Raw genomic sequence first — 21,019 nt, 5'->3', positions numbered from 1 at the left:
ATTGACACACTTGAGAAACAATTTACGAGAGAAACGTAGATAAAGATATTTATATATCTTAGGGTTTTTTTAATAATTATATTATGTATATTTATATAGTAGTTGGAAAAAATTGTTGGTTAGAAATTGGGAATTGTTGATTGAAAATTGGGATCTTGCTCAGATTTAGAGACAGTTCTTTAGGGTATTTATTAAAAAAAGAGAAAATATCTTATAGCACATGTAAACAAATTATTTAAAATCTCAAATATATATATTTTATATTCAGATATCAATATTGATGTTCCTCATTAGACACATTTTCTGCTAGAAAAAATATTAACTGAAAATTATCCAAGTAATTAATGGAATTAGAGAATAGAAGTATAATTGTATTGAATATTTCGATAGAGATATTTTCTAATTCTTTTTAAAAATCGATAGTTGCTATAGTGATTGTCTCTGTACTCGAAGCAATGTCTATTTCTCACTGCGTGTTGTTTTACGTCAAAGAACAAAAGATCGGTACGACCACGTTGAAAGAATGATGCTTCGCGTCAGAGACCGGACGTCACGAACGTCTGCCACTAAAGAGAAGCCTAAAGAACAAAAAGAAATGTAGTGAAAGGAGATGGCGTAGGAGTGTTCCCTGTTTTTTGTTAAAATGAACTGGCTTCAAGCCCAATTCGTATTGTTGCTAAGTAGCAGGGATTCGCGTACGCTATTATCGAGATAAAAGTACATTTACGATCTACCCGCAGCCGACTAATGAATGTTTTTATTCAATTTTCTCTTTTCTGCTATTTAATTAAGTGCACATAAAAAGACGGTATCGTGTCACGTATGAACATTTTAATAGATTTAAAGTTCTTGTAAATTTCAACATACAATTTTACATTTTTCAAATTTATTTTATATAAAATGCAAAGAAACCACACAATCGTGTATCCTTACTTCTTTCACTTTATTTTAATTACTTATATAATGCGAATATAGAAATTAGTTAATTTATTACAAGTTTAAAAAATTCAATATTGTCTCCCACTTGTTGCCATATTTCACGCGTTTTAGTTTTATTATTTTATTTGTATCTCTGAACTGACGAATTAATTGAATAAGAGCGATTGCTCTTCGATTCAACATATATACCAATACATTTTGAAATTTATTCAAGTTCGATATGCAAAAAGTTAAAATTCCGTATGAAAAACGGCATTAACAACAACTAAATTCGATAGGCGTATTTCAAGCATTATTGGTCATATAGCGTTGCCGCACGGTATGCACATTCGTTATCCGTCGCGGCGGAATTAATCAGAAATTCGTCCCGCAAGTGTTCGCATTCACCGTAAAACATTCGCGTCGCGCTCGCAAGCGCCTGCGAACTCGCTGCCGCTTCGCGACCGTGTTACGTGAAACTTCGCGAAAGTGCGGACGCTCGTTAATCTATAAAAGCGGCGCGGTTTCGCAGACTGCAGCTGTGCAAGCTGTCGTCTGGCGGAATGCGCCGGCGTGTTTCACCTTTAAACTTCGGTTTGATAGAACTCTCAAAGAGCCGTACTTGACGGCTTCATTTTGCGACCCTACTCTTCATGTACTAAGATGATTAAGTGTATAGATCAGATAAATTGTTTGATAACACCACGCCCTGGGGATATAAGGATAAGCTATGAGATTAAAGGTGTGATACACTTAATTTGTTTTAAATCTTTATATCGGCTTGACTTGCCGGCCGCGATAAAATATTTGTTTTACATTTTTGAAGAGTATGTATATATATATATATATATATATATATATATATACTCCTTTCTCTTTGACTGATTATATATATATATATATATATATATATATATATATATATATATATAATCAGTCATAGAGAAAGGAGCATCGAGCCGTAACAAGATGGAAGTGTTATAAAATTCTGTATTATGATAAATTGACAAACGTTTCGGCCCCTTATGGGACCATCTTCAGTGTCGAAAATAATAATTATCAAATTTCGGAATTACATACTCTTGTTTTCGACACTGAAGATGCTCCCATAAGGGGCCGAAACGTTTGTCAATTTATCATAATACAGAATTTTATAACACTTCCATATCTTGTTACGGCTCGATGCTCCTTTCTCTTTGACTGATTTTTAATCTTGTGAGCCTTTTGATTTATAATTCATAATTGTTATGAAACATGAAATTTATGAATAATTTATATCCTTTTTCAATTGCATAAATTGTGCGCTAAATAAACGTTTTGTGGATTTAAATTCTTCATTATTCGGCCGCGTATAGTCTCTCGCGCGTTTCTTGCTTGTTCTCTCGAGTAATAATCCTGTATGCAGAAAGTTATGCGTCGCGCAGGAGCGAAGAGACAGCGTTCATCATTGCACACCAATACGATTATCCGTCAGGAGTTGCTGTTGGTTCTTCGGAAACTCAGCGTATGGCAAGGAATACTTTATTAGCCGTGGCTAATGATCGACGGTGAATGCGCTCGAGTAACGGCAAAGCGAAGTTTAACTCCCGATTTCGCTCTCGAGGATACTTCCTTGAATCGATTCGGGTCGAATGAATCACGGAGATTCCACATTGATTCTGCCTTCTGGGTAACTATGTGTGGAACACGTATAGCTTATAGCGCAGTGAATAGCGTCTACCACTAATTTCGTGAAATTTCCTATTGTAAGCGTTTGATCGCGCGCATAAATCTTGTGCCCGAGATAATGATCTTATATGATCACGGGAGAAAAATTATGAGATATGGGAAAAGTTGGAGATTAGTTTAGGAAATATATTTCAGTAAAAGTAAAGTAACTTTCACATGAAAATTTCATAATAGGAGCGAGAGAGGAATGAGATAATGAATTACTCGATTAGGAATACAGTAGACTCTCGTATAACACGGGGGATGCGTTGCGCGTTATATAAATCCGTGTTATATATGAGTCACGTAGATTATACGTATATATATGGATTATGTATTATGCATATAGAAACACATATTTATAACAGATGCGAGGGTTTATTAAAGATTCAAGAAAATGTAAAATGAATATTAAAGGTGTACAACAAGTAAAATATTTTTTATTTTATTTTAAAACAAACAAATATTAAAACTTTTCTGTGTTGTACGAATCCGTGTTATATATAAACCCGCGTTATATGTATATGAGGATCTGTTGTATTTATTTATGTTTTAATATCTTATACTTAGTTATTATTAAAATGTGTTAAAACATAATTAAATTTTGAATGTGCATAAAAGTGCATAAAAGTCTGCTTATTTTTCTTTTATCTTTCTTATTTTTTTTTTTTTAAGAACGATGTTATGTGAATGTAATTATATAGTTAAGACACACTATAGGGAAGAGAAGTTAAAATTATAATTTGAAGTTAGAAGTTTATTTACATTTATTATAAAGATCGGAAATGCACAACATGCAGTGATATATTATTTTAAAATAATCGCAATTTAACAGTTTCATGATTTCTGTTGTTGCATCTTTATTATATAGTAATTTTGTGAGAGAATAATTCGCTTGCAATACTGCCAGAAATTGTATTTTATTTTCACAGAGACATAAAACAAAAAGAGGCTCAGAATATATTCAAAATATATTAATGTAACACACATTTAGTAGTGCAAGAGCAAAAGTGCACGCAATATATAGAACGTAGGTTGTAACATTTCACGTGACACATTAGAAAGTCTATTCGCAGAGAGCGATTCCTAAGTTTGCACTTACTAGACAATGTTGTTTTGTCAAATTGTATCTTCAACACTGCGATAAATGTACAAATTGTTTTGCTAATCAGTATTCTCTCCAACGAATTAGTTTAAAATCACTTGGCTCCTGAAATAAAAGTTATAAAAACTAGAAATCTCTCACGCTCTTGTAATTTTTAACTTATATATTTTTGATATAAATTAAATAAAAAAGATTTACGTATATACTTTTAAAATTAATTGGAGAGAATCGGAATCTTTTTTTTACCATATGTCTCTTTGAAGTCTATTTTGTCCAAATTCTTTAATTTTTGGATAAAAATTAATGATGCAAAAAATAATGACAAATCGATATTTAATAAACTAAAATCTTTTTAACTTATAGTCTAATATTTGAAAAGAAGAAATTCGATGATTATTGAAAATATACTTGGTAGCTTAGAACATTTTTGGTAAAAGTAATTGACGACAAGAAGTAACCTACATGAATATCAATCATGATGGAAAGAATGAATTGTAAGAAGATAATTACAGACAACTGTATTGATATCGCAAGCTATAAACATTTCAGAATGCTAGTAAAAGTCGAAATAAAACTTCCGCAGTTTTTAATTAAGGGAAATGCTGATTTCTGGGGCGGTATTTCGACGTCACCGTTCGCGCGGGCACTTGTTACGTACGAGGATGCGGGGATAAAATTTACAGCAGCTTGTTTAAGCTTGTTTCGCACCAAAAGAAGTTTATCTCGTTTGCGCTGTGCATCGTTCTATTTTTCCGCGTCAGATTTTATGAAACCGTCGTTCTCTACGTAAGAAAGTTGGCGAATCTGAAGAACATTCAGAAACTTTTGAGCTTTATTAGACCTGGGGTAGCATTCGTATTGTTATTGAAGTGAACTTTTGATGAACTAATAATTAATGTTTTTGCGGTTAGTTTCGATACTTTTTGACTTTTCAGTGAAGGACGACAAGAGTGTCTATATGGATATAAATAATGTTATTTGTGTAAAATATGCAATTATTATTTGTAAATGTTATTTAGCAAACAAATATTTTTTCATTTGCAATTTCTAATATTGCAAAAATCCGATTATTTAGTTCTTAAACCGAGTATTTCGTACGAGAATTAAGTATATTTCCTCACTTATGTTTCAACACAAGGTAATGCTCACAATGGCCGACAATGGTTTTAAAAATGTCGTCACGGCTTTTTTCAAATTAATTTGTCGTTTTGCATAAAATATATCACATTTCTATAGTCACACTCTCATCGTCACTCTCGCTAGAAATGGAAGCTCTTACAAAATCGCGGCCGAATTTCATCAGAGTGCTTTTTTCCTCCACTTACGAGAAAACGTCCGATATATTCACATGAAAGTAGTAAAGGCGAGGAAAAATATTCGCTGAGAAGAACAGTCGTGTCGCCCGTTACAAAGTTTGTTTCGGTGAGGTTATACAGATGTCATTCTATATCATCGTTAAGTTGATTTTCGGCGATGGACAGATTCCCCAAAAGAAAGATTTCAATAATTCAAAAGTTTTAGATAGAGAATTTATTGTATATATTAAAAATGTAGGAAGATACTCTCTTAAATAAAAGATTGTTATGGTATCTTACATATAAAAAGAAGAACTGCATATATGTGTGTATATATATATATATATATATATATATATGATAAAATAATAATATTAAAATAACTTGCTAATAAAAAAAAAAAATTTGAGGGTTAATATAAATAAAATATAAATTTTTTGTAATTTAAATTTAAATTATATATTTTTAAAAATAAATTTAAATAACAGATAAATATGTGTAATATTGACAATTACATGCAATTATAAATTTTCTGGGGATAAGTTAAATATTGGCGTGACTATCTCTGGCGCGGAATCTTAATTCGATTATTTCCAGATTTATTGGTTTGTGTAGCTAGGACATATATAAACATTGTTAAAAACTCAGAAATCTCGCAAAGAACTTGGTTATACGTCGAAAAGGTTCGATATAGGAAAATATCCTCGTGTTCCTTAAATAAATGTACAAGTCAAATAGGCGGAGTGGAAGAAATATTTTCCTGCTCATGGAACTGGAAGAATAGCAAAGAGAAGAAATGTATTTCGGAATAGAGTGAATCGATTATTTATAAATTTAATCAAAAGCAAACGGGTATTATTTATTACGAATCGGGCAATTAAATGCAGAAATAACATGCTTTTCAAAAAAAATTTCAATAAAAATTAATGCTTTTTATCTAGATTATAGTTTTATCATATACAGATTTTCAACAAAGGTTTGAAATATTCACTGCAAAATATATGCAAAAATTCTTGTGCAATCGGAATAAAATACAATTTAAAAGTTTTTAATTTTTAAGCATCTTGAAATTTTCAGTTTTTAAACAATTAAAAAGAAAATATCGCGCATGTTTCAGAATAAATATGTAGGGTTATCATTTATTGTGTAAGAAAATATTTTTTTATAAAAAAGTAAGTAAACAGTGTAAAAAAAATAAAACTTGTTCATAAAAAATTTTATTTAAAAAAAATATACAATAAAAAATTGAAGTTATAAAATTGAGTAATTATTAACACATTTATGCTTTTTTAATTTAAACAGTTTTTAATAATCTTGTATGTTATACGTCACGACTACGATATTGAATTTTATACCTCGGCAACGGCAATCGATATATACATAAATAAAATAATAGATATACATTTTATTTAGAAACATTTACTAAGTTAATTTTTTTAAATAACTTGAATTACTGAAGAGGCTATATGTAATGTATCAAAATAATTTTTTCAATATTGTATCTTCTCATATACATTTTAATGTAGGATAAAAAGATAATCAACCATTCTATGTAATTCTATACATTATTCATATCCAAAAAGTTATATTTAAAAGAATTGTTTATAGCAATAAGTTTGTCATAATCATATATTAATTAATAATCTTAAATCGATGGTTTTATATAAAAGCATACAATCTTTGAGACATTTTGTGTGGAACGGAACAGAATTGTTTCTTTGTAAATAATTAAATTGTTCTAGCATTTGTAGCAATGTTATACGTTCGTAATTCGTACAGCGACTGTAACGAAATCGGGAAAACGGCCAAACCGATAAGCGCGGAAAGAAAAACAAGTAAAATGATGGCAACGACGCGACATTCGATAAACAACAAGCGATGTTTCAATCAGGAAGATGTTTGATTGAACGGGAATGTATTGAACACATAGACGTATTATTGTTTATTTTTTTTGTTTATAGCTACCATTCGTCTAGCTATTTCATCGGTTAGCCTATTATGGATTATTAGATTATATATAATATAATCAACGAACTGTGTTCTCTCATCGAAATATTCTCAACCGGGACACTGATGTTGTAATAACTAATGATACAAATTATAAATATAGCCATCGATTGGAGTATTGGACAATAAAATTTACCATATCCGATTGGTGAATTTCTCGTCGCAGAAAGCGAACGGTGAGCATTATTATTTTCTGTACGATACGATATTCGTTAGACGTAACATGTGTGTCTCATTATTGCCGTTATGAAGATAATAGGAGCCGTTCTAATGTGCAAATAGCTGTTTGCATGCATATTTCATTATGGTATTGCGAAGCCAGGTGACTCTCGGGGAAAACCATTATTCATTCGTCTTTTGTTTCGCAGCATTATGTAAACGCAAACACAAGCGGGAAAAAATATTCAGAAAATTATTGAAAAATACCTTACAGGAAGAAAAATCGTACAGGAAATTGAGAAAAATATACTAATAGATATGTAGATAGACTATTGGCAGTTCGTGAATGCCCTTTTGATTGTTATAAGAGCTCTTGCGTTTAAGAAACCATTAGATAAAATAACACAACACGTTTAATTTGTGTATCTAAATTCCTAAATCATTACTTGTATAAGCAAAAATGTTTGCAATATGTGTAACGAAGTATGCATTGGCAAATACGACGACCTGCATGTCTGTTTACAATATTTATAAATATTTTAATCTATACTGCAACAATTATAATGTGTTTTTTCCTTTGTTTTGACAGATATGTATATAATTAAAAGTTTAGAAATTACACGCAATGACCCATACACAAGATTTTATACATTCTATAAAAGTATTGAGTAAAAATTTCAACTTAACGAACATGTGGCATAGAAACAGTTTTTTAGAATAAAATAAATAGAGGGATAAAAATAATTTTTGTAATTCGAAAAAATTTATTCTAGTGGAGCTTAGAAAATAAATCTAGCAAATTCACACACGCTTATTCTTTTAATAAACAGATCCGAGAATTTCATCGTTTATTTATCCTGGCGGTTTAAAGTTTCTTGTGTCTTCTAACGAAAATTACGATGAAAAAATAGGAAAGCGCGCGTGCGCGCCCGTGCGACTTTGGCTACGGGGGTCCAATTGGCTGCAGTTTGATACAGGGGATGAGGAACGAGGAGAATAGGGTAGGAGGAAGTATGTGAAGGTGTAATATGTGGGGCGGTCGATAGGATAGCGGCTATAAGTGTGCCGTTGATACCAGAGAGGGTTTCCTGTGCGCTACAGCACGCTTAAACATACACGCGACCCCGCACGTACAAAGTATTAAAAAGAAAAAACAAAGAAAAAAGAAGACGAATAGGCAAAATGTGCAAGAGGCGCGTTAACGGTGCGGATGGTACGATTTGCGCGATCGAGGCGCCTGGAAAAACCCAAATCATGCAAATTGCCGGAAAAACGAGCTTTCGCAGGGACGATATCCAGCCGCGAGAACTTCGTTCCGCGCAATATTTTTTCTACGAGTCCGTCTCGGAAAGTTTTCCGGCGTGTATACGAGAAAGATTGCACTTTGGAAAAAGTTTAAGTCTTGGGGATTTAAGTCCCGCGGATGCGGGATACTGACCTGCGCGTTTCTCTTCGCAACAATTGGTATACGAAAAACAAAGGATTTCGGACATGTCCACGAAAAGTTTTGTACGAAGACCTTTCTGTAAAGAAGAACGAATAAGTGTGTCAAGTGCTCCATTTTTCCTCTTTTATTTACTTACTCTTAAGAGAAAAGAATGATGAAAAAATTGGCAAAGTCAAATAAATTATTAATAGAGGAAAATCCCCTATATTGTGAGATACCACATATATTTTGCATGATTATTGTCGGAAATTTATGTGCAGAATTGAAAAATGTAGTAGGCGAGTGCACACGCACGATCGAATGATGAATTTTCCACTAAACAGGTTTTACTCTAAGGACAATAAGTTTATGATGGAACCAACAGATAGAACCTATTAGTTTAGCAGAAACCTCGCTATCGGATATTAGAAACCTATCTCATAATAGGGGACTTTTCTATACCTAAAATTGAAAGAAAGAAAGCTTTTTTTATATAAAAAAAATAAAATAAATATATATATATTTTTTAGAATTTATAGTAACAAAATTTTATTTAGTTTGCAATAAATTAAATATTTTGTTATGGCAAAATCCAAAACATAATGGTATTCTGATTTCCACATGTGATAATTGTTATAAACTTTTTAAATCGTGTTTTGTCGTTATATAATCGTGTTATATGAAGCTTCTTAATACTGATCTCGAGTGACTGGATGGAGGAATAAGAAGGCTGTCGAAGAATTATTGGATGGTCAGATGTGCGCTCTTCGGAAGTTTATGCGTGCACACGTAAAATGTGAGAGTGCTTGACGTATATATCCATGTGCACGCACGTGCAAGTAAATATGTATATCCGCCGAGATCCATATGCAAATATACACGAGCGCAAACTCGAACAAGTGTGACAAATAAACGCGATGTGCGCAATGGTACAATATGTATGCGCGTGTACAGCTTTTCGGTATAGCTTTTCAGCGACGAACGGCGTTATCAACGTTATTACTCCGGGCTCTCCCGTCGCGTCGTTATCAACGGTCAAACTCCATTAAGCCATCCGCTCGTTCATCCGATATCTGGCGTATACATTCAGGGAAATATGCGTGTAAATGAGGCCACAACGGGGAGTAATGTTTCCCGCATTTCCGCTTCATTTAGTATAAAGCTCTCGCGATTGACGGAATGATATCGTATTATCGATTTAAACTTTCGAAGCTGAGAATTTGTCTTGAAATCATTTGTTTGTGAATATCCGTCATTTTAACGGCGCTAACTCGGAAGTAAATAATTTTCAGACCGAGAACGCAATTTCAATGTGTCATAAATTAATGCGGTAGTGCGATAATTTAGATATTCCGCGCGTCGCTGATGATCGCGCTTAATGAATACGTCTAAACGCTCCGCTCGTACTCGACCTCGATCATTAGCGCAACATCTTTTGGGACATGGGGGATATACAGACTTCACGTGAAGTCGAAAGGTCAAGGTTTAACCACACAAAGAAATCTCTCAAGAAGCTTTAGCTATTCGAAGATGAGTCTACGTGACGACTTGGAGCTTTCTCGGTGAGAAACGATACCGATTTTTCATTGTTTTCGGAAACTCGTCGGTTGAGGTCACTCGATTAACGAAGACAAATGACGCAAACCAATTCGGGATAAAGCATCTCGATGTTTTTCTTTCACTCTGAGTGCACACCGGAAACTTCAACCGCGCAAGCGGCGATGCCGAAAATTTTTCCACTATCGCTTCTCTCTACTTTCCTTTTATTCTTTTCTACTACGTATACAATCTCTTATACATTTATTCCGAAGCATTTCCAAATTCTCGATATAAATGTCGAGAGCAAATTCTTTGACAAACTAAATATTTTTTCTTAGAGTTTATTAAAAAAAGTAATCATTTGTCGCAGTTTTTTAAATATATTTTACAATATATGAATTTTCCATAATAAATAGATTGATTAATATATTGAAAATAACCGGTATGCATTCCAAATTGTAATGGCCATCTTAGGCTATCGACCCCCTTTCGTGTATTATACAGAATTATTTTGTCAATTGCAGATCATAGCATCAATTCGCAACACGCAACTTTAAATCTTCCCTTTGATACTTTTATTTTGCTTAAAGCTTATAGTGCTTGATATAGTTAAAAAAATTGTTTTAAAAATTATTTGTAAGGTCGATTCTTTTATATGCTGCATAATGCGTATTAATGCATCGCATTAAAACGATACTTGACCCATCGGTTTGTATAATGGGTCAAATTCGACGCTTCTAAGGCACTTGTCTGCGGATGCTCATTGAAATGCGTCTGGTGTTACGCGGCGCTTAGACACCTTAATTAAGCACGGGATCGAGCTTTCCGCTTTGCTTCGACGACGCTGCGTGAAGATTAATTAAACGGCAGTGGACTGCTCCCTTGATGCCTTAATGTGGGAGTTGTTTATTATCTATATCGTCTTTGTTTTGTTACGTACGATCGGTTTATAAACTTTGCAATAAAATATTAATTTTACCTTGTACGTAAGATTAGGAGAGCACACTCTTTAGTAATGGAAGTTTTATAAAATTTATATATGTAATTCGGAATACCCGATTTTCGCTATCGCTCGTAGTTCGAATCGCTTTTTCTTATCCACGAGAGAATTTACCGTAATGAGCCAAGATATTTCCCCTAAAGAAGTAAAGGTTATATTTTATCGTAAAATTGCTCCCGCCCACATTGGCTGTCTAAATAAATTGCATGCGAAAAACTTGCTTAGCCGCGCATATAAGCGATTATTTAGCGGACCTTCTTTTTCTTCAGCGCGCGCTTGAGAAAGATTGGAACGTCGCTTATGGGAACCACAATTTTCCAAGCAGGTGCTTAGGCGGACATACTCGATGGGACAGACTCTATTACAGTTTGCACATTATAGTTGTCAATAATTAATTATTTCGCAAGTACCGGTCATCCATTAGATAAGGTCATCCAGTGAAATAATGATCCTCCTTGGTGAAATTAGTTTCTAGTTCCCGTCTGAATTCTACAGAAACATCGTAAATTATTAATTTAATTTGCCTGTTTCGTGTCAATTTATGCACGTAGCTAAACAAATTTATTTCCCTACGGTACTGTGGCAGCGACAATGAATACGCTGGTAATAGGTAATATTTTGGTGTAGTTATTATAACTCCGCACGCGTCGTAAAATATTCGGCAAACTTTCGCGGCGAGCCAACAAGCATTATGCGGCATAATTAACGTATCGGTGAATGTGGAAAGTGCGAGAAAGAAGAGAGAGAGAGAGAGAGAGAGAGAGAGAGAGAGAGAGAGAGAGAGAGAGGAAGAGGGGGGGGGGCGGAGAAGGAGGAAGAGTGAGCTAATATCCCTGACCATAATCTGGCGTCGAAAATATTTCGTGGCGCAAACCTGGCGGAAAATTAGTTATGGAAGGAAAAGTTTAATTTCCTGCGCGGCGTGAGCCGTTTGTCGGTTAAATTAGTGAATATAACTCCTGTCCGCGCATTAAAACATGCGGTAAATATAGTGGGCTTCCGTTTCTTGCGGAAATTACAAGCCGGATATTCACCGTCTCTCTCGGTATTGAAAAATATTTAAAAAATCAAGATTTTTGCACGAATTTTTCGCGCTCGTGTCAAACAAATCTGGTATCGATACACAGAAAACATACACGGTTTGCGTGTTCGGAAATTGAGAATTTTCCGCAGAGATTTCCGACAATTCCGATAAAAAGTGTGATTTTTAATTGCAGCGATCTGTCACGGCGCTTATTGCGTGTCATGTCCCTATTTTACAAACGAACAGACAGTAATTAAAAAAGCTATGTTTTTTCTGTAAACTAATTTATGAATTTGTCATTGGATTAATTTAGGATTTTGCGATTCATTTTCAGCGCATAGACGTTAATTCTATATCATATATCATATTATGATTATTCACGTTTTTAATTTTAAAATCCTAAAATATTGTAAATACATATTTATGTTACACATAAGCACGTATAATTTATAATATTTTAATTATTAACATATAATTTAAAGAATCTATTCGACATGTCTTCTTTTATGTTTTACAACATCTAAAAATTTATCTTTTAGGGTCAATTTTATCTTACACACACGTAATAGATACTAATTATAAATTAGAATTACTTTTGAGACAGTTATCTACTTAAATGACTCGTGGAGTAATTCATAAGCAGATACGAGACGTCGGAATAAAATGCTAATCACTATATAACTGTACTTGTGTGATCGGGTTATAAAGTTTACTCATATAAAGAATGATTTACTGTAGCGCTAAAAAAATGATGGTTTCCGCTCTGTAACGTCCGCGTTAAACGCCGGTAGATGAACGATCGCAGTCCTTTATTCCCGTTTTGCGGGACCACGCCCAGGTCGGGACTCGGGAAGTCCTCAGATCGATGTCACGTGTGTGCGGCCCACGCGAGCGTTGGCCAAGCGTGTCCGACTCTTGCTATTCGGCCGAATTGCGAAGCTGCGAAGTCGCATAGGCATCTATCGCGAGAATGTCGACATCAGGAACACAGTCGAGATTTTCGAGATTGAGAGAACACGATGCCCCCGTCTCAACCTTCGTCTTTCTGGTTTCTTTGCGGCAAACACAAAAATCCTGAGAAGCCGCGACGCAATTTTTTTCTCGCATTTCCTTCAAATGTGTACTTAATCAAAACTCGAGTAAACGCGCGGTCCGCAACGATTTATCTCGGCTTTGACGCGCCATAAATGTCTACTTCTACCAATGTAGATTAACTTTAAATCTCGGTTTAACTTACTTTCTATCTTCTTCCAACTCTTAGAATCAGGAAAAGATGAAAGATAAGTTAAACCATCCTCTTTAAAATTTACCTGCATTGATAGAAATGGACTAGAGACGTTCATCACGTCTTATCGCCAGCAATCGTAAGAAAAAAAAACTCTCTCCGGGACGCTGTCCAGATTCTCGAATTTCGTTGACAGCGAAGAGACTCGCGACGAAGTCTTTCTAATAATCATCTCGAGCGAGGATTGATAATCTGGTTATTTGATCAGGATAATGTACAGAGATGTTCGTCAGCTTAATTCCTCGACAAGGCAACCGTGTGGATACGTCATGTGTTACTAATCCCGACGTAGTGACGTTTCCACCGTCTGTTAAATGGGTTTTGTGCGTGTCAATTGGACCGCAGCACGGCTATTCGCGTGCTCGCGTTTAGGAAGCTCAATGCGCTTGCTGTGTGCCATTTTCTCCTGACTGTCTTCTTGCAGCAAACCTAAGGCAAGTTTCATGAGAGAACGCGCAGCATCACGCGTAAAAACGAAAGCAAGAATGACTGGCACAGTCTCTAAACCCTGCCTGGCGCCCGTCTGCCACGGCGTACTTTTTTCCACTCCTTCCCACGACAATACCCGAGACCTGCATCGGCATCGTAAATATTACCCGATCATTCGTACTAATCACGACTGATTAATCGACGGGTAATCTCCAAGAGTTATCCCGACAAGTTGCACATGCGATGCCGCGCTGATTCTTGCCATGAGAAATAAAAATGAAAGTCATTTATTGCGCGTATGTTACCGACAGCGGAAAATTGAAGATGCAGAAGCGTCGGCGCTTTCATTAATAAAAGTAATCCGGAATCATCAACTCTATAATATGCACGCGGAGCATTTAATGTCGCTTCAATTAAGATTTTGTCTTTGCTAGATTTAACAGCGTTTAAAGAGTTGGAAATTGAAGGCCGTGCTGGGCGCGTTTCCTGCACGTTCAAGCGGCACATACGGAATGACCCAGATTTTCCATGTGTTCCTTCAGCCATAACTTTTTTGATGAATTTCAAATCGATTACTCTCTCGTCAGTGGAGATTTAATGGGCGATCATGATCTGTACAATTTTGACAGAGTTAAACGCGAAATTGGATATCCCGCTGACGCATAGTTCGTTTAAAAACTCGAACAAGATTGACGATCCTTCGTCGCAAATATTGTTTAATCGCGTTTGTATTGATTGACTCAATAAAACTAAAAATTTGTATACGAAATTTTTGCCGAAGGCAAATGCGAAATACATGAAAGTGTTTATTGCATTTTGAACTTTATAAAAATTAAAAAATATACATATGTTTGTTACACGTATATAGGAGAGGGAGTTTCCTGCTTTACGTCGTTGAAAAAATAATAAAAATTGATGGCGAGCGTATCACGTGTGCTCGGAGCGTCGGTCATGTGGGCTGCGTAATAAATTCTGTCCTACGCTTTTATTTCGGTAACTGATGAGTGATTTTACACGAGTTGCAATTTCGTTCTCGATTGAGAAATGTGCGACATTAGTCAAGCCGGGATATATCACGCTCTTCCTTTCCCGCTAATTTACGAATCGATTGATAATACGAACTGCGAACACTGATGAGAAAAAAAGCGAGCGCATAATACCCACGCTCAATTTACATGTGTGCGATAAAGCCAAATGAATGATTGATGACACGTTTATTTATTAAATGAAATTGCTCACGGAACGATAAAAGTTCGTCTTATTCGAGACAGCCGGCAAATCGTAGGTAACTCGTGTTTCGAGGGCGAAATCCACGCAAATACAACGCAGAGAGCGGAATAATAAGTGTAAACATAACGTACTTACAACGCAGAGTGTAATAATGATCGACGTCTATCTCGTTTGTCTTTACGTAAACAACCTATTTTCTACTGTGACAAACGGTGTAATTAAACTTTTTAGCCGTCTTAGCGTGTACCTTCCAACTTCGAATTAGTGCTCGTCGTTTAGGGGTAATTCGAATTTGTTTACTGTACAATAATTAGAAGAGAAGCTAGAACCGCGCGTGGGAAAGATGGCAAGCAACGAATTAACTTCTAGTAAGTTAGCAAATCATTGGAATAGCAAAGAGAAATGTTTCATATTTCGCTATCGTTAACAACGGCAAGTATCACAATGCGGAAGAACGATATTTGGAAAATGTATATCATGATTATAAATATTGAGTAACTTTTCTTTTGTTGCAAATTACTTAATAAGAATTAAAGTAGGTTTGCAATAAAGTAATAATTATATTCTTCGTAAAGATAATAATTAAGAGTTAATCTCTTTGAAGTTCTTTCTCTTCGCCAAATGAGGATTGAGAGAGGACTTACGCCGCGCCGACATGCGCGCTGCTTTCAACTCAGGTTGTTTCAAGGGATTTGTCGTATCTTTATTTGTCCAATTTCTCTTGTATCAAATAACAGTCTTTCGACAAAATAATAATAAATACCCCTGACTTAATGCGCATCCGAAAATTTTGCGATTTAAACGTGGTATACTGTGTTAGATTGAGTTACATTGCACTAATACCTGTTGGATTATTTTAATGGATTATGTAACTTGAGCAAAGTTTAACTCTTACGCTCTTTCTGAGCGATTAAATCTTTATGGACATTTGCACTCTTTGTTCTTTCCTTAGATACATATTGTATTCGATCTTTCCACTTAATAACACTTTTACGATTGTTTTTATCTCGAAATATTACTCTTAATTTATTATAAAATGCTTCTTCTATTTATTATCTTACAATTAGCGCACAACGAATGGAAAATGGAAATCCTTTTTTCCCCGTCCAATAATATTTGTTCCATATATTTGTTCCACGGATAACTTTTTTCCTTTGGCCAATGATTAGTAGCGAGACCAGCACGTAAACCTGTACTTTACATTCTGCATCGCCTGCTCGTGTCGCGATATAAATTTTATCCTCCCACGTGCTCTCCCTTTCGGCACGTATTGTTTGAAGAATTTATATAGAAGAACAAAAAACCATTCTCGTTATTCACGGTGAAAAGGACGGAAAAAGGAGTAACGATAATCGAATTCACTATATGTTGTAAGGTATATTAAGCTCGTCCCTCGCGCGTTTATCTCTTAAAATATTCTTTTATAATTGTAGTTTTATCAGCTCATCGTGTCGCCTCGTTATTTCACTGCGGCATTATACAAACAGCTAATTAAAGTCGTTCAACTTTATTTCTTTGCGGGAGAGACTTGTAAAAATTAGTGATCGCAGCATGTCGGGCACGAGGGCGGCGAAACGGGCAAAAGCACCGCTTAAAACTTCTCTTTAACTTTTTAGAGGTTGCTACGCGACGCGACCGTCGCCGTCGGCTCGTCGTGGTCGCGAAAATGTCAGTGAAAAAAAATAAAAAGTTTCGTATTGGGCGGAATGACGTTTCGCCATTCTTGCCTTCGATAAGACGCAAAATGACTGCGAAAACTTCCTCTTACGAGTTTCAGAGAGAGAATGCGGAAACCCGAGAAATATAGAGCGGTTCGCGACGGCAAACTTAGATGAAAGGTATTATCACCTTTGGAAATCGCCGTAGTTTTGTCGCAGTGAAAAGCACGCGACGAAATGATGGTGAAAATGTGACGAGAGGGTACGCGTGCGTGAGACTATCGAGCAAACATGTAGATTAGATTAGGCAGAAGCGGAGGAAGCACATCGACAACCACGATACGTGATTTACCGCCCGTATAGCCGTCGAGTATATACCAAAATCACATTTTTGTTTGCTTTACCAAGCGAGTTGATAACATACGTCGCTGCTAGATATCGTTGTGAAAAGACGACAGCCGAATCGAACAAGATAAAGTTACGTTAAGGTACTTATCACTGCAGAATATCGGGAAATGACAATTATATGGACGGATATTAATTAAGATTGGCTTTCAGGAGCAAAATGAATAACGGCACAAAAATAAAGTAGAGAAAATTGATGAAATTATATATTATCTAATTATATGTGTTTTGGTATATAAGATTAAGAAATTTATCAAAAATGAAGTTAATTATATATATATATATATATTGGCTTCTGAAGAATATATCAAGTTTCTGAAATACAATAAAATAAAGTTTTATTGCTGGAATGAAAACTCTCCGATTTTAATACTTGATGACGTTTAAAAAAAATATTTTTTTTTGCTTCTGAGAGTCATATGTTAATCTATGTAGACTTTCTCAAAATCCATAGTTTAATAGATTATTTTTATATTTATATAAGCTTATTACTTTTTATGCATCTTTTAAATGTCAAATATTAAATATTTTATGATGAAATTTTTAAATGTATATAAAAATCTAAAAAATTAAAATTAATTGTCATTCCACAGCGTGCAATAAAACCTTATTTTATTATATTTTAGAAATTTAATTTATGCAAATTACTTCACTTTTTTATCGTAATTAATTTAGAGACGATTCCTGTTTAAGCAAATTCAAAAATTTAAATAAGGTCGATAAATTTATTAATGAATTGCAAGTCGAGCTACAGTTCATAATAATTGCAAAAATACGATAAATTTATTTTTACTTGTAACAGAATATAAATTTTTTTAATTTATATTCATAATATAAATGAATATAAAATATATTCTTGATGAGATGCTGTTGCCTGAAATTTTTCGCAAACGTTTTTCGAATTAACTTATACGTTCTATGGAGATTGCTGATTTTATTGTTAATTAACATAACACTACTCTCTACTGACTACTCGTAAAAATCCACATATACAAAGAAGAGAAAACAGTTCATGAAACATTACTTACATTCTAAACTTTACGAAGTCCATCGAAGATGGTCGCGTTGTTCAATACTGATAAACTTTATCCAGACAGGCATCACGCTGTAACAAAAAAAAGACCGAATTGGTCAATGTTGATCACGTTAATGATAGCTTAATTTAATTGGTGCGATAAAGTCAAAACATGATGAGCGATAAAGTCTTCAAGGAACAATTTTAATCATTTAGATATCCAGGTGTTCGTGTTTGGACGACATCACGCTATAATGGTACCTCTCAAATTTGCCGAAAAAAAAAACGACCCAGAGTGGATATAAGAGACGGTATATCTAAATAAGTCGGTATGGAGAATATTCTATATTTTTCAGGAGGTTTTCTTGACAGGTTCAGCGAGTCTCAATCGGCGACTGTATATTTTACAAGCATCGACATTCTTATCGGGGGACGTTTTCTTTTTTCTTTTCTTTTCTTCGCTGTGTACGAGAAGATCGTTCGACGGCGCGAACGCGAAGAGATACGGATGGTAAATGTGACGAAAGCGATTTACATTCACGTGCCCGTCGCTTTTGCAAGAGGTGAAAAATGACGGCGGGCTGCTCGACAATTCGACATGCGACGTGATATATTGATCGCACGGTTTTTAAAAATCTCGTGGATCTCGGATTAAGTTTGCGTCCGCGAGTTCGAATTAATAGCGTTCGAACGCTACGCGCGCGTAGAGTCTTGTCCAAAATATTTTAATATTTTCTCATATCTGCGAGAGACAATAAGAGATTTCCGAGGGATTTAGTTTCCTTCTTCCCTCAATGTGGATGCAATTTCCGCGCGGTGCGGAGAAAATTCGTAAAACGCGGCATGGTAAACTTATCCCGAAGCTTTCCTTGCTCAACGTCTATATATATTTGGCATGTCTCTCCGTACTGCATTTTCGCGCGACGTACGAGTAAAAAGAATGAGCGGTTGCCGGAACAAGAAAATCGGCCAGGGGTGAAATTATTCTCAACACCTGTTCTCCCGCGGGAAGTAATGCAACGTATATTCTTATATCCAAGTTACTCAGACAAATCAGGCGCTTGGGAAACACCTGAAATAAGCACCTATCTTTCTCTCAACGTAAATTTACTGCTCTGTATATAGAGTGTGTTTTTAAGCTTGACGCTACGCGCCTCCGATCGTTCGTCTAAGGATTATAGCGAAAGACTGAAAGTGGTTTTCGATAGGTGGCTGAGTTTACAAATAAACTTTTACACCAGATCGCTTACGTGGTGTGAAAGTTCAAACACCTCGATCTTCTCGGGCCGAGAAATTCAATGAAGGGACATCGGGCGAAAAGGCGAACGTACACTCTAGATAAAAGGGAGGGGGGATAAGAGAGGAACGGAGTAGAGAATTCCTCGATGGAAGGGCAGTGAGGTTCGCGAGCAAAAGTTACAGTTGGATAAGAAGCAGTTCGAGAGTCGAGTTTGTGCTCGATTTGGCTCCGAAACTTGTACGCCGCGCTGCTTTATATCGCTATAAATATTATACGTAGAAACTAGGACGTTTTGAAAAAAAAAAAAAGAAATGGAGAAGAAAGAAAAGCCTCTCAAACTCTGCTGTATGTACACGTTCCGTTTACCACGCTTCCCTCGTGAGAATCGACATCAATCTCGTGCTAAGTCACGGAATTTATTGCGCTATACTCGCGCGAATTTTTTTTTCTTTCTTTATTCTGTCGTAGAATATTTCTTCTTCTCTCGCGAGCGTCGACGCGATTTCTTTTAACGTGCGAATTATCGCGCGCTGACTCCCGCAAATCCGAATCTACCGTTGAAAAGCGCCCTTCCTTTATAAATCGACCGGGCGACCCAAATTTTTGCGCCGAATGTATCGCGAATATAATATTTAGCGAATCAATCGCACAGCCAGAAATGCCGTTCATTCATTAAGTAGATGATAATGTCAAATGGAAACATTGATATTCTTAAACGTATACTGATAATATTTAATTATATCCTCGTGCAACGTTTATTAAGCTTCAATTATGTACGTTAACTCCTTCGTAGAGCTTCGCCGTGAACGTTTCGGAATAATAGCAAATAAAAAAGTATACGGCTGCTCTCGACGACGGAACGATTGAGGGGAATGTGTTGAGGGAAATGAAGGAGCGACGCAAGATTGTTTTCAATTTTCCGCATCTGCATCAAGTAGATTGATTTTCAAATAAAAGCGAATTCCGTTCAAGGACCAAGGGAACGGTTCACAACCGCACTATGGGGAAATGGTTACGTGACACGCAGTTCCTTCTCTCATAAATGTTCCTTAGATTGACCGAAAATTGCGTGACCTGAAATACGCCACGTTAAACACCATTATCTGTAATCTATATGTATACAATATTAACATGTAAACATGATAAATATATTGTTATACGACCTAATACCTAATATTACTGTTTACATAAGAGTCGCCCAAATGAAATATAGGCTTGTCACTGCGTCATGAATAGTAATGTCACTGGAGATAGGATACCTGCCTAAATGTTAGGGACGACTGTACCTATATATAACATTACCAATTAATACATATTAAATTACCGTGCACATATTCTTGTGCTTAATTTATCTTAATTTATCTCATATTTTATTCAAACAGCTAATTTGTGTTTCCTTTGGTCGACCCTTATATATAAAAAATATCTTTATTATACATAAGATCACCATATTTATGAGAAGATCATTATTATATAAAAAAAAAGAAGACGAAATAACACATAACATGGAAAACATATTGCTATATGTGACTTAATGTCATTGCGCAAAAATGGCGCTCACGTTCTCGTTATAACCT

General features: G+C 35.3%; 1 protein-coding gene and 1 long non-coding RNA gene across 5 annotated transcripts in view; one reads left to right on the top strand and one right to left on the bottom strand.

Annotated features, from left to right (window-relative positions):
• LOC143900123 (uncharacterized) overlaps positions 1-21,019 on the top strand; it is a 140,593-nt gene that overhangs the window by 46,984 nt on the left and 72,590 nt on the right. The gene's annotated exons all lie outside the window — the stretch shown is intronic.
• Positions 1-21,019, bottom strand: part of LOC143900109 (1-phosphatidylinositol 4,5-bisphosphate phosphodiesterase epsilon-1) — a 118,014-nt gene that overhangs the window by 38,581 nt on the left and 58,414 nt on the right. For all 4 annotated transcript variants that reach the window (XM_077411092.1, XM_077411091.1, XM_077411093.1 and 1 more), the window contains one exon: positions 18,216-18,292. The gene's annotated coding sequence lies outside the window, so the exon portion shown is untranslated. The remainder of the gene's footprint in view (positions 1-18,215; positions 18,293-21,019) is intronic.

The sequence above is a fragment of the Temnothorax americanus genome, unplaced genomic scaffold, assembly GCF_048541705.1.
Source record: "Temnothorax americanus isolate GAGA-0224 unplaced genomic scaffold, ASM4854170v1 Scaffold3, whole genome shotgun sequence".
Classification (NCBI taxonomy): domain Eukaryota; kingdom Metazoa; phylum Arthropoda; class Insecta; order Hymenoptera; family Formicidae; genus Temnothorax; species Temnothorax americanus.
The sequence above is the reverse complement of the archived record's forward strand: the minus strand, read 5'-3'. Positions and strand labels throughout refer to the sequence as shown.